The 14224-nt window shown below is 48.4% G+C and overlaps 1 protein-coding gene across 1 annotated transcript in view; it reads right to left on the bottom strand.

Moving 5' to 3' along the window:
• WIPF1 (WAS/WASL interacting protein family member 1) overlaps positions 1 to 11550 on the bottom strand; it is a 131222-nt gene extending 119672 nt beyond the window's left edge. The window contains exon 1 of the mRNA XM_075529000.1: positions 11338 to 11550. The gene's annotated coding sequence lies outside the window, so the exon portion shown is untranslated. The remainder of the gene's footprint in view (positions 1 to 11337) is intronic.
• Positions 11551 to 14224: the final 2674 nt, after the last annotated feature.

Here is a 14224-nt window from a genome sequence, read left to right as displayed (position 1 = left end):
CTCACTGCCATAGAGTGGACTCAGACTCGTAGCAACTCTACAGGACAGAACTGTCCGTGCTGGTTTCTGAGGCTGTAAATTCTCACCGGAGCAGAAAGCTTTGCCTTTCTCCCTCGGAGCAACTCGCTTGCGGGCAGCAGCCCAGCGTGTGCCCACTGCACCATCACGGCTCCCTGGTGTGCACCTCATCTCCATAGGAGTGGAAAGCCTCGTCTTTCTCCTGAGGAGCAATTGGTCGTTTCGAACAGCTGACCTTGCGGCTCACAGCCCAATGCATTACCCACCATGCCACCAGGGCTCCAAGTGGAGCACAATATGAGCTGTTTCAGAGCTTGCACTTTTATTCTGTATCAGGACCAATCTCTGACTGCCCCCTTTATTTACATACCCAACCCTACAACCTACAATTAGTTTAGTTAAGGCACTGGTTTAACGGATTACATTCTCAGAAAACAAAGAGTTGGGGGGTCTCTATAGACTAAAACAGGGTTAAATGGGAACTATCTGATGTCAAGTTCAACACTTCAGCACTGCATCATTCTAAGACATGGTCTGATTGCTCACTAGGTCAATACCAGATCCAAATTCATCAATCGTACAGTTTCTAAAGCAAATGCTTAGAAGTTTCAGAAATGGTTGGAGTAACATAAAAGTGGTTAAAAAGTGAGCAAGAAGTTTCCACCACTGGCCAGGGGATCAGTATAACACCAAACCAAATCCACTGCCACTGAATCCACAAGAATTCCTAACGTGATCCTATACAGAGTTTTGAAGACTATAAATTTATGGGACCAGGTAGCCTCGTCTTTCTCCCACTGGGTGGCTGGTGAGTTTGACCCTCTGACATCGCTGTGAGCAGCCCAAGGATCAGTCCGCTGCGCCTCTAAAGAAGTATATTTTGTCACAGGGTTGGCTAGTCGGCTGACTGAATGGACTGGCTGTTTAGGCATCACTGTCCACAAGAGCTAGCAAGAGAGCTCCAGGTTAATGGAGGGCTCTGGACAGCCAGGAGTGGGTCAGTGACATGCATGCCTACAGCAGAAAGCTACGCCACTGAGAAAAGGCATCGAGCAGCGGTATACACAAAGCACACTAACAGGCAAAGCAGACAAATTAGCCTCAAATGTGTGAGCAGATGGCGTGGAGTGGAAGAGGGAGATTAGGAGGAAGGAAACTAAAATATGCTAAGCTGTTATAGTGAGGTAAGATGTAGCCATTGTGTCTATTTAAAGTGGACAAGGAATGCTTATGAGAGAATGTGTGCATATAGTATGTATATATATCTATTGGCTTATGTACTTAAGTAACCTAAATATATATCATTATATATTTAAAAGAGGCATGTGCTCCTATGTAGGAAAAACAAATATGCACAAAGTCTGAATGTATTGCTATAAAACCATAGAAGCCTTTGTGAAATAAAAATATCACCATGAAGGTAAGCTATTGCCCCTCAACATGCCCTCCCCCCAGGTCTACAAGGGTACCCCCCCCACACACACACAAACCGATGCTCATTTGCTCTTTCAATGTGAGAGGGAATAATGCATTTGGAGTTTGCTCCACCAGGTCAGACTGTTAATCAAGCTTTCTATTTAGAGGTTCTGAAAAGATTATATAATGGTGTGCAACAAAAAAGACCTGAAGGGTGACAAATGGGGGGCTGGTTTTGCCACCACGGCAATGCACCTGCTCAGTCATCTCAGTGCTCCAGTTTGGGGCCAAAACCAGCAGGCTTCTCCTGTCCCGCACACCTTTCCCACCTGACCTTGCTCCATTGACTTCTTTTTGTTACCCCGAATGAAGAGGGACATGAAAGGACAGTGATTTGACAGCGAGAAGTGCTGTCAGCCATTCAGAGGAGTTTGAAAAATGTTTCCAAGAATAGAATTGGTGATTTGACAAATGTATTAAGTATAATGGAGAGTACTTTGAAGGCGATAAAGTTTTTTTAAAAAAAAATCCATTCTGGGGGAGAGGTACCCCCTAGTGTATACTTCAGAGGGTGGCATATCCATTTATCTATCCCCACCCCCACCAAAGAATTATGAGCTCTCTGCTGTACAGCATACCAAAAAATGCAGTTTGGCCACCCGAGAGATTCAGATTGTGTGCCTTTGAAACGATCTTTGAGCTTGGGGACTAGAGATGTCTGAATGGGGTAGACCAGGGCAGTGGACCAACGTTTCCCCTAGAGATTTTCAAAGGAGAATGTGAAGGTGCTTTGTTATAATGGGAAACTTTTTTTCTCTGGTGCAACTTTCCTAGCCTTTTTCTCATCAATGCAGTCTTCAATTTTCTTAAAACTCCCTCCTAAAAGCCCCTTGAGGAAATCTACCTAAGATTCTCCCTTGGGAATCCCAGGAAGCAGTTTCCATAAGCTTCTCAGCTGTCCCTCTGCTTTGAATTCAACTGCCCTGCAGATCGTCTCCAAGGCCGCTGTTTCCACTGACCTTCCCTTGAAGGCACCCTACACCAGACCGAGCCGAGGGCATCACAAAGAAAGCATGTCTCCCGCCACCCGCCGACCACGCAGAAGCATGCTGAAACACACGTATGAACTTCTGCCTGTTCAAACGGAAACCCTGGTAGCCAAACATTTTGCCTTGGTCCTCTCGTTTTGAAAACAACTGGCTATTTTAAGTTGCGACTGATTCTACTGGCCCTGGCGATTATTTGGCTGTGATCCATCTTCTTAACCATCTCCTTGCTCCTGCAGACACATCAGTGTTTGGCTCTTAAACACAAAGGAGTCAGTCTGGGGCGGGGTGGGGGGGGGGGAGAGAATGTCTCTGGACTCTGCTCAAGCCTCTTTCTCAGGTGTCACAGCTCCTCTCTGTACAAAGCAAAAGCAGGACTCCTGGGCAGGTGAGTCAAAACCTTTATTCCTGTGGAAATGAACCAGACACAAGCTCTAATTCAGACCATGAAATGTGACTTCTTAGCTTCTACACGAAGAACTCCTACCTTTCCCACGAGAAAGCAAAATCCGGATTACTAAAAGCATTGCCTTTGCTCAATTTGGAGGACATAAAAAATACATTACAAAAATGTGTAAGATATAAAAATATGCTGCACTTAAAGCTAATTAAAGCCAGTGGTGAATTCTGAAGACGTCCCGGTGGAAAAGGTTAGCAGTTCAAACCCACCAGCCGCTCCATGGGAAAAAGATGAAGCTTTCTGCTTCTATAAATACTTCCAATCTCGGGAGTCGGGGTTTCAGGTGTGCAGGCAGTAGGTGGAAGGGAAAAAAAAAGATTTCCAGTCTCAGACACCCAAAGGGGCAGTCCTACTCTGCCCTTGCTATGAGTCGGAATCAATTCAATGACACTGTGTTTTGGCATACGTCTCCTCTTCCCGGCAAGAGACACGGCTTCAGTTCCTGGCCAGTTCACCTGATATGGGGCTACAATCCATCGTCAGTAGAGGGCTGGGTGCTTTCAGCTTTCAGTGGTGCGTCCCCATTAAGGCAGACTAATGAGAAAGTCCTGGCAATCCACTTTGTAAAATCCCTAGCGAAAGCCCGGCGAATCCCCATGGTTGACCCAGCCACTGTCACATACAGACTCCTCATGAGTTGGGGATAACTTAACAACTGCTGGCAGTAACAAAGCTAGCTTTGTATAAAAATAAACTTGCATTATACGTATCACTCATGGTGAAGGACTACCCACTTTTAGGATGAAACTTGCTTCAGTGTCTTCAGAAACCTGGCATTCTTCCTCGAAACACAAAAGCCTACGTAATATTCACTCGTGTCAAATCCTCCATCGAGCTTCCTACAGAGGGGCAGAAATAAACAGCCATTCCACACGGAGCATCTATTATGCACTAACTTACTGTTTGGGGAGACTGAAAAACCAAACAATCCATCACTTCTTCCCTATACTACCTGTTTCCATCCCTCCTGCTTCCTAACCTTCTGAAATATGCCGTTGGGTAAACGCTGCCCTTTTAATCTCAAAGGGTTGAGTATTCTAAGGTGGGCATCCCTCCTTACTGGTGTTCCCCTCGTGGCCTGACTATTGTTTGTCTGCAAAGTATGTTCGTTCCAGACCTGAAGGGTGACTAAGGGCCATTGTCTTGGGGATCCCACCAGTCTTTATTAGGTGATTAGACCACTGAGATTTTTATGTCTCCCCCACTACCAACACTATCCAAAACCATCTAATGTGATTGCTTACAGAGCAGTTGATAGTGGTAGTCTGGCACCATCTAGTTCTTCTGGTCTCAGGGGCATGGAGACCGATGTTCATAAGGTCTATTAGTCCACTGGACTGTTTCCAGGCATCTTCAGTTTTCTTGGTTTCCCCAGATGGAGACAAAGTGGTGCACCTTAGAGTGCAGCTCATGAGCTTAAAGACTTCAGTCATTACTCATCACAGTAGAATGTAAAACACCGTGTAGACTATTGAATTCTATTGTATTCTTTCTCAACAAGTATTTGTGACCAATCTGAAGATTCTACACTGAACATTCTTCCCTGAAATCACAATTCTTTGGCCTTTGATCACAAGGACAAACAGAAGCAATATCAATGGCGTGACACTGACTCCCTATATGCATATGCTACCCATGGCCAAAGTAGTTCAGCCTAGTGCAGGTAGTCTAACCCACCAGTCACCATCCAATAGGCTGCAGCCACTGTGTGACCATCACAATGTTACCCTGGCATGTCTTTGGGTCCAACAAAGGGCCAGGAAACTTGTCTTTCTGTTCTGCCTGTTATCTGCCCTAATAACCACTGTGAAGTAGGCTCCACTAGTGAGAGATACCACAGCCTGGCAGCAATTAAGTTCTGAGATTCTTTGGGGCTGTTGGGAGAATAAATCAGGTGAGTTGTGTGAAATACTTGATGAACTACAGGCAGCTAAGGGACTATCATATGTTACTTTATATTAAAATGAGTTCTTATGTTTAGGCTCCTTTGGTATTTACATGTGAAGAAAGGAATATCAACAATGTGCTGTATCTACCGACAGGATGCCAACAGCACAAAAATACAGAGCAGCGACTCTGTCCCAGACAACCTGCTAAGCGATCCGTCCACATACACGACCTCATCCTATTTCATAACAACCCTTTGAGGTGGAGGTGTAATTCTTGTTTCGTAGGTGAAGAAACCTACAGAGGTCCCCCTGGGACTGGCGCCCCAACCTGCTGGCACCTAGGGAGGAGCACATGAGCATCATTGCAAACCAAAAATCCAAACTCACTGCCATTGAGTCCCTGCAGACTCACAGGGGCCCTACAGGGCAGGGTAGAACTGCCCCTGTGGGTTCCGAGGCCGTAGACCTTTAAGGGAGTCGAAAGTCTCGTCTTTCTCCCTTGGGGCTGCTGGAGGTTTCCAACTGCCGGCCTTTCTGTTAGCAGACCAATTCGCATCCACTATGCCAACAGGGGCTTTCACAAATGAATCCTAGGTCTCAGCCCAGCATCACAGAACCAGGTCTTCATAAACGGCTAGTCGCGCACATCCATGCTTAAGAACCAAATCACTCCAACAGCGGTTAAGGGATGTTACGCCTTAAATTATGTGGACGTATTCTGAGGGCTTCTTGGTGAGTCTAAAGCAGCGGTATTCAACCTATGGGTCATGACCCCTGTGTGTGGGGGGGGTGTGGAACTACCCTTTCACAGGGGTCACCTGATTCATAACAGTAACAAAATTATAATTATGACGTAGCAATGAAAATTATTTTATGGTTGGGGGGGGGGTCACCACAACATGAGGAACTGGATTAAAGGGTAGAAGCATTAGGAAAGTTGAGAACCATTGGTCTAAGGTCTTATTTCAAAGTATACCTTGAGGACTCAGGTGGACCTGACCCAAACTGCAGTATTTTCAATCTCCTCATATGCATGTGAGAGCGGGAGAGTGGGTCAGAAGACTGAAGATGAATGGGTGCCTTTGAATGATGACATTGTCAAATAATATTAAAAATATGATAGCCTGCCAAACAAATGTTTCAATGGATGGAAGACAAAAAAAACTTCATCTTAAAACACTTCGGATGCATTCTGTGATGCTCACCCTTCCCAACACGATCTCTGAATACAAAGTGGGTGCATAAGCAAATGTGAAGAAAGCTGATGGTACCCAGCTATCAAAAGATATAGCATCTGGGGTCTTAAAGGCTTGAAGATAAACAAGCGGTCATCCAGCTCAGAAGCAACAAAGCCCACATGGAAGAAGCACACCAGCCTGTGCGATCATGAGGTGTCAATGGGATCAGGTATCAGGCATCTAAAACCCAGAACAAAATCATACTCAATATGAATGGGGAGGCGGCATAGAGTGGAGACCCAATGCCCATCTGTAGACAATTGGACATCCCCTCACAGAGGGTCACAGGGAAGAGATGAGCCAGTCAGGATGCAGTATAGCACTGATGAAACACACGACTTTCCTCTAGCTCTCTGGTGCTTCCTTCCCCCTATCATGACCTCAATTCTACCTTACCAATCAGGTTAGACCAGAACATGCACACTGCTACAGATAAGAGCCCACAACACAGGGAATCCAGGGTAGATAAACCCCTCAGGGCCAACAAGGAGAGTAGAGATACCAGGAGGATTAGGGAGGGTGTGGGGAGAACGGGAAATCGATCACAAGGATCAACCTATACCCCCTTCCAGGGGGACGAACAATGGAAAAGTGGGTGAGGGGCAACGGAGGATGATGTAAGACATGAAAATAATAGTAATCTATAACTTATCAATGGTTCGTGAGGGAGGGAGGGGGAAGAAATGGAGAGCTGATATCAGGGGCTCAAGTGGGAATGCTTTGAAAATGTTGATGGCGGCATATGTGCAAATGTATTTGCCACACTGGAGGAATGTATGGATTGTGATAAGAGATCTAAGAGCCCCCAGTAAAAAGTCAGAACAAAGAAAATAAAACACTTGCAACATGGGATGAGGAGAGACAAGCTCCCAGGAGAGCCCGCCTTGCTTGGCAAAGTACAGGGCGGGGTAGAGGGGGACGGCCGTCAGAGACAGACTGACAGTGGCTGCAGCAATGGCTCTGACCCAGCGCGGATTGTGAGGGACAGCGCTCTGGTTTGCAGGACACGGGTCGCACTGACTCGACGCCCCCTACCAAGAAGAAAGCACACAGAAGACAGTTCATGATTTTGACGGGCCTTCAAACCTACAGAGGTTAGGGCTGGGCCATACAGGTCGACTGAGGAGAGGAGGAGGCTTTTGTTCACAGTGATGTGAAACCTGCACGCTTCCTCAATTGGAGCGGAGAAGGTGTAACAAACAAAGTGGCTGTTTGTGTGTTCCTCTCTGTGAGCCTTACACAGAACATGTATTTGTTAAATAGACAAATGCCTAAGACTGACTCCCTCTACCTACAAGTCATTTCACTTTCCTGGAAATGCTCCAGTATTCAGTGTGTGTATATAGTGAATGTTGGATACCACAGTCTGTCTTTACCTTTCTGCTGTTGGACCCAGGATCTAGGGGGCAAACACCATGTCTCTCTGAGCTAGGTCTCCCTGCTCCCCCAGGACAGCACCCAGCAGGGCCCCTCAGTGCTGTCCCTGTGTTGATGCCTGCTGCGACCTGGGCCAAAGCAGAAGCCGACCAAACGTCTGAGTGCCCAGGCTACTTGAGGGCTGCTGGCACAGTGCCGCAGGGAGCTCAGGGCGACAATCATCGGGAATTTGGTAGACCTCATTGGAGGGAAGGCTACATGGGAGGTAGTGGGGGGCGGGGAGATGCCATCGAGTTGCTCCTAGTAACCCTCCACTAAACAAAACACCACCCAGTCCTGGGCCATCCTCACAATCGTTTCGTTGGAACCCACTGCTGCAGCTACTGCGCCAGTCTACTCATTGATGGCCCTCCCTTTGCCGAAGACCCTCCACGTCACGAACATGGTGGCCTTTTCCAAGGCGTGTCTCTCTGATAACATGTCCAAAGTGCATGACACAAAGCCTCACCCTCCTCCCTCTGAAGGAGCCTTGCTGTAGAATCCCAAATATGGAAACCAAAGCAAATCTGGTCGATTCCATCACAGAGTAGAACTCCTCCTCAGGGTGTCCAAAACCGCATACATTTCCGGAGCAGGCAGCCTTATCTACCGTCCGTGGAACAAGTAAGACGTTTGAAACGGCCCGCCTGTGGTTAGCAGTCCAAAGCTTAACCCATGGCGCCACCACAGCTCATCCCCCAAATACTTGGGACTCATCAGTGAAGGAACTTTCACAACCACTGCTAGCTCAGGAGAATTCTTGCCTTCCACGGAGGAGCCCTGGGCTGGCCTCCCAGCCGATGCCCCTCAGTGCAGTCACCACCCATGATATGCCAGTGGAGGCTCGTGTGCTGTTAGGGTGCTGAGCAGAGGAAGAAAGGTCTGGAGGTCTCCATCTCCAAACCAGACATCACAAAGGTCTGATGTGGGAGGGGGCAGGACTGGGCAGGGTTTCATTCCACTCTGCATGGGGTCACCATGAATCAGGCTGACTCAATAGCAACTAACAATAACATCACAACAAACAAAAGGCACTTGTTTAGTTTTGTCTTTCTGGTGTGCACTGCAGATACCACAGATAACAAAAACAAACACACACCTCACTGTCATGGAGTGACAATGTGGGACAGGGTAGAACTGTTTCTATGGGTTTCTGAGACTGTAATTCTTTACAGGAATAGGAAACCTTGTCTTTTTCTCTTTGGAGCTGTAGATAGTTTTGATCTGCTGGCCTTGCAAGTAGCAGCCAAACATGTAACCCACTACACTACCATGACTCCCAGATGCTAAATAAGTTCTTAAAACTAAAGCTACGTATAAATTACCAAGGGCACATGAGGGAGGGGGGAAAGGGGAGGGAGGGGGAAAAAAAAAGAGGACCTGATGCAAGGGGCTTAAGTGGAGAGCAAATGCCTTGAGAATGATTGGGGTAGGGAATGTATGGATGTGCTTTATACAATTGATGTATGTATATGTATGGATGGTGATAAGAGTTGTATGGGTCCCTAATAAAATGTAAAAAAAGAAAAGGAGAAAAAAATGATTAGGGCAAAGACTGTACAGATGTGCTTTATACAATTGATGTATGTATATGTATGAACTGTGATAAGAATTGTATGAGCCCCTAATAAATTGTTAAAATTAACAAACAAAAAACTAAAGCTACACAGACCCACACAAGAGAACTTTATCCCTGGGCTTAGCACCTGGGACAATCTATGTAAAAAGTTAGGGCACACCACCTTCCCCCCCTCCTCCCACCCTCCCCCCACCAGTTCAGGAGTTAGTCACTCTAGTGTCTCCATGCACGGCAATGTATGGTGGCTGGGTGGCCCTCCAATTTCTGGCGCTGGTGCCTTTTGCTGCTTCATTCTTGATCTCCCTTGCTCCTCCCACCCTTTAATGGAGGAAGAACAAAAGTTCAGCATTTCTTGGATGAGATACAGTGAGATTCAAACGGCTTGATCTAGGTAAGCACACAATAGACAGGGCTTTTGTTTTTATGTAAACCTCACAGGAGCCTAACGGCATAATGGTTATATGTTGTGGGCTAATTGCAATGTCATCAGTTTGAATCTACCAGCTTTCTACCTACTAAACTCTACCCAGTGAAGAGTTACAATCTCGGAAACTCGCAGCGGGCAGTTCCACCCTGTCCTCTGAGTCAGAGTTGACAGGATGGCAGTGAGTTTGGTTTGGGGTCACATATTACATTTTAATGATATATTTTAATAGTTTTATTGGCATATAATCCACATATCATACAATTTAAGCACTGAAGAAGAGTTGTACAATGTAACCACCATCAATTTTGGAACATCTTCTGCTTACTCATAACTTGTTAGCTCTGCACTTCCCAACCTCCTCCGTGATGCCCCTAGGTAATTAGTAATGAATTGACACAATTTGTGAAGCATACCAACAAGGGTAAGAAGATCCCACCACCACCATTGGGATTCCCTCCCACTACGTGCCCCACGATTTGACCTGTACCTGGCTTGCATTGCTTTCCTTTCCGTCACACAGCCTGAGTGTGTTTCTCCAGGAGCCCAGAAGATGGCAGGGGCCGGGTAGGGCCACAGGAAGAAGACGATGCTTTAAAAACATCTGCAGGCTCTACCCTGCACACTGTCATTCAACAGAGTCAGCTCCTAGAGGCAACTAGGGGGTTGGAAAATAACATAACATGCCCCTGCTCTGAAAAAAATCAACCTTTTAGGGATGGCAGGCAGGTCAACACCCAGAGGCACCGGAGAGGACAAGTTGAGCTCTGGGCAGAGGGTGCCGGAGACCCTGCTCCGGGCTCTCACCCCAAAAGTCAAATGGCGATTTCCACGGTGGCTGCACTACACTGTGAATGTATTAAATGACACTGAATTAGATATTAAAAACCACTTCATCCACAATGTACGTTTGAAATAGTTCTGATGTTATGCACAATTCACCTCCATTTCTGACATCCATTAAACTTTTTAAAACTTTACAAACTGAAACAGAACTTACGGGAGGAGTTACTTTATCCGTTATGGAAATTGGGTTGTTTTTTGGAGGAGGGGAAAAAAATGTCACGGGCTGAAAATGAGGTGATGGTATTGTTTTGGGAAACTGGTAAATGACAACCCAGCCAGGGCTGGGACCTGACTGCACTGTGCAGCTGCAGCGGCCACCCACGCCAGCAGTGGCAGGGTGGGGGCAGTGTTGGAGGGGGCCACAGGGATGGTCCCAGGGGCAGAGCTGCGACGCTCCTTCCATAAAAAAGGGACCAAGTTCACCGAAGTCGCTGCTGACAACTGGGGCAAGCTCCCGGGGCACTCGGCCCGGGCCTGGAGCCTGAGGTCCCCAGGGCCTGCTCCCTGGAACTTAGCAGGACCAGAACCCCCTCCGCACCGGCGCAAGAGCCTTTGTTAATCTCCAGGAGTTCAGGGTCCAACCACCGACGATCCAGATGGGCTGGGATCCAGATGGGCTGGGACGGCCGCACAGGGCACTTGAACCCGCACTTTCGGAAAGCAAAGTCCGCCGCTGCTCCCTAGCTCGGCGAGGCCGGGTGTCGGCGATGCCTCTTGGGTCAGCCCGGGGACGGTCGGACCGCGCGTCTACGTCTACGCCCACTCGCAAGCTCGCCCCCCGCCGCGAGGGTGCCCAAAGCCCCCCAGGCCCCCGGCGGGTGCGGCTCGGGCGCATCCTCCCAGAAGGACCGGCAGGGCGGGTCCCCTCCTCCGCAGGCCGCAGCACAGAAGCGCCTCGACGGCCCGCGTCCCGACCCGGGTGCCCCCCAGCCCTGCACCCCGGCCCCGCCGTCTCGAGACCTGGCCCGACACCCCGGAAGCCCGTCCCCGGCGGCGCGCCCTTACCCCGCGGCGGCTCCGGGCGGCTCCCCTGGCCCGCGGCGCGCCGGGCATGTTTCTTTCCGGGAAACTTCTCGCTGGGCCGGCGCGGGCTGAGCCGGGCGGCAGGAAAAGCGCTGGGCGCCCGGAGGCTGCGACCATCCGGGAACTTCGCCGCGATGTAAACCCTCCCCCTCGGCGGCCCGCCACCCCCCGGCGGCCCCGCCACATGTGGACGCGCGAGGCCCGGCCCGCAGCCTGCCCGGCCTGGCGCCGCCGCTGCTGCGCGCCCCCCGCCTCCGGCCCGCCGAGGGTCGTGCGCTCCTCCGCCCGCTTCCACGCAGGGACGAGGCCAGGGGCGCCCGGACCAGCCGGTGCAGAAGGACGAGCAGATGGGGAGGGAAAGTCCATGCAAACACCAGCCTCTTCTGGGGCATCCCCCGCCCTCTACCCCTTCTCCCAGCCATAGGGAAAACTTTCCCCATCCCCTCCCCCCATTCACGAAAGACGGGGTCCTGTTTTGAGACAAAGTCAAAGTCATTTACACATCATCTGAAAGCTGCTGCCTTGCTTGCATCCCACCCCGGTGGATCACGGCTGTGACACCCACCGAGCCCAGGGTCCATGCGCATCCCTTCCCCCAACTCCGTGGGACCACTTGCTGCCCTTTTCCTAGAAAAATCCCGATTGGCAGGGCAGGCTTTTGCATTTCATGAGGATGCAGTTAACGTAATCCATCCAAACCTCGCCTCACCCACCAGTATTCCCAAGACTGCAGAGCTCACCCTGAAGGCGTCACCTCCAGACCCACAAAGAACAGTGAACACCAAGTGGCCAGCACAGATATTAGAATGTGTGTGTTTGAAAAACGCCAGCAAAAAGTTGTGATCGATGCAATAATCGTATCCTTAACATCCGAATGCTGTGTACCCTCCCGAATAGAAGCAGAGAAGGTGAGAGTCCATGGGTGCCCTTCAGACCTGAGGCGGCTTTCCATCCCGAGTCCCTGCTTCTTTTTACGCCTGGACCCGCCCTTGTGCACACTTGTGTTGGTGCATGTTAACAACTACAGTAACTCTTCTGGGATTCAGTAGCGTGAGTAAACTCTTCCTCTGGACAAATGTATGTCCCTAAATGTGCCCACCATGCTAAGCTTCATTACATACTGGCCTTTCTTTTAAAACCGTTTCTAGGGTAATATACATTTACTATGTTTCCCATAAAATGAAGACAAGTGATTCCAAGTATCAATATATAAGGATTTCTAGACATGAAAACAAACCACAGTGCTCAGTCACAGCAGGCCATGCAAGTGAAGCACAGGAGCTGCCTCCTTTTCTTACTCATTCGCTCACCAAGACTCAGTTTTTGCTCCAATAAAGTAGATGCAGTGGTTTCTGCTTCCTAGGACTAGGGTAAGGATTAAATTGGATCATTCTTCCATAGATGACTGAGTAGTGACATACAAGTTGGGTCTTCATTTATCTTTGACATCCCAACAACCAGCCAAGCTCCTGGCACCTTATAAGGAATTAATTACCATATGTACTCATATATAAGTCCTGTCCCCATAAATCCATTATCAAAAATCACCCCCATAGGTGTTTCTGAATGATCCACTATTTTAAGTCACTCATCCAAAGTAAAAAAAAAATGACCTGTATTCAGAAAAATTGTTCTTTGTCCATGATTCCTGAGGATAGTCTACAAAATCTTGAAATCTCTCCAGAGGTTGTAGTGTCTTCTCGACAGGCTCCTACGAAACCTAAGGGTTTATGCTGATCATGGGACCCTATCAGCCCAGAAAGACATCCCATGAAATATCAGTCTGACCTTGGGAAGGTGGACAGGTTCAATTAACTATGTCTTTCTAATTGGGTCCAATAAAAAGCTCTGAACATAAAGTTCCATGGACTTCCTGGTTGGTGAAAGAGAGTGGCACATATGGGAAGGCAGTATGTCCATTTTAGATCATGGAAAACCTGTAATTCTGTTCTCCAGAGATAACCACTATCAGCACTAGGACCAGTTTGTCCTATGTGGTGGCCTGTGTGTTGCTGTGAGGCTGGAAGCTACATTACCAGTATTTCAGCATTCCAGTGTACCCCAGGGTAAACAGGTTTCAGTGAAATGTCCAGACTAAGAAGGAATGGGCTGTCCACTTCTGAGGAATCAGCCACTGAAAGCCTGATGAATAGGAGTAGAACGTTCTCAGATATACTGAAAATCCTCTCGGGAACATTGTCAGATATAATGCTTGAAAGATGAGCCCTTTGGGTCTGAAGAAAACAACGTAACTCACTGCCGTGCCGACTCATTGGAAAGCTGCAGGATAGAGTAGAACTGCCCTTTGGGTTCCTGCTATTGTACACCTTTAGGGGAGGCAGATGGCTTCACCATTCTCCTGAGAAGTGACTGGTGGGATCCAACTGATGCCCTTGTGGTTAACTGCTCATCACATAGCTCACTGAGGACAGAAGGCACTCGAAACACAACTACAAAAGAGCTGCCTTCTCAAAATAAGTAGACGCCAATTACAGGTGTGGATGGAGTAGCGCTTTCAGGACCTTCGTTGCAGGATGGGGTCTGGGTTGACTAGAGAAACAAATCCAGAGACACTCATATGTGTGGAAGAGAGAACTTGATATCAAAGAGCAATTGTATGTTGAGAAAACACCCCAGCCCAATACAGAACAAGTCCGTAATTCCGATATTAGCCCATATGTCCGAAACTAGTCCATAAATCCCTCTTTACCTTCACACAGCATAAGCAATAATGCCGCAGGCAGGAAGCTCACCGGCCGGGGGGTAGAAAGTCTTGTGGATATAAGCATGGTAGAAGGATCGCAACCCTAGCGAAGATCTCCATGTGGCTCCTCCAGCTCTCAAAATGTCTCAACTGCAGAAAGGGGAA

This window comes from Tenrec ecaudatus, chromosome 13 (genome assembly GCF_050624435.1).
Source record: "Tenrec ecaudatus isolate mTenEca1 chromosome 13, mTenEca1.hap1, whole genome shotgun sequence".
Taxonomy (NCBI): domain Eukaryota; kingdom Metazoa; phylum Chordata; class Mammalia; order Afrosoricida; family Tenrecidae; genus Tenrec; species Tenrec ecaudatus.
This window is presented reverse-complemented; position numbering and strand designations above follow the sequence as displayed.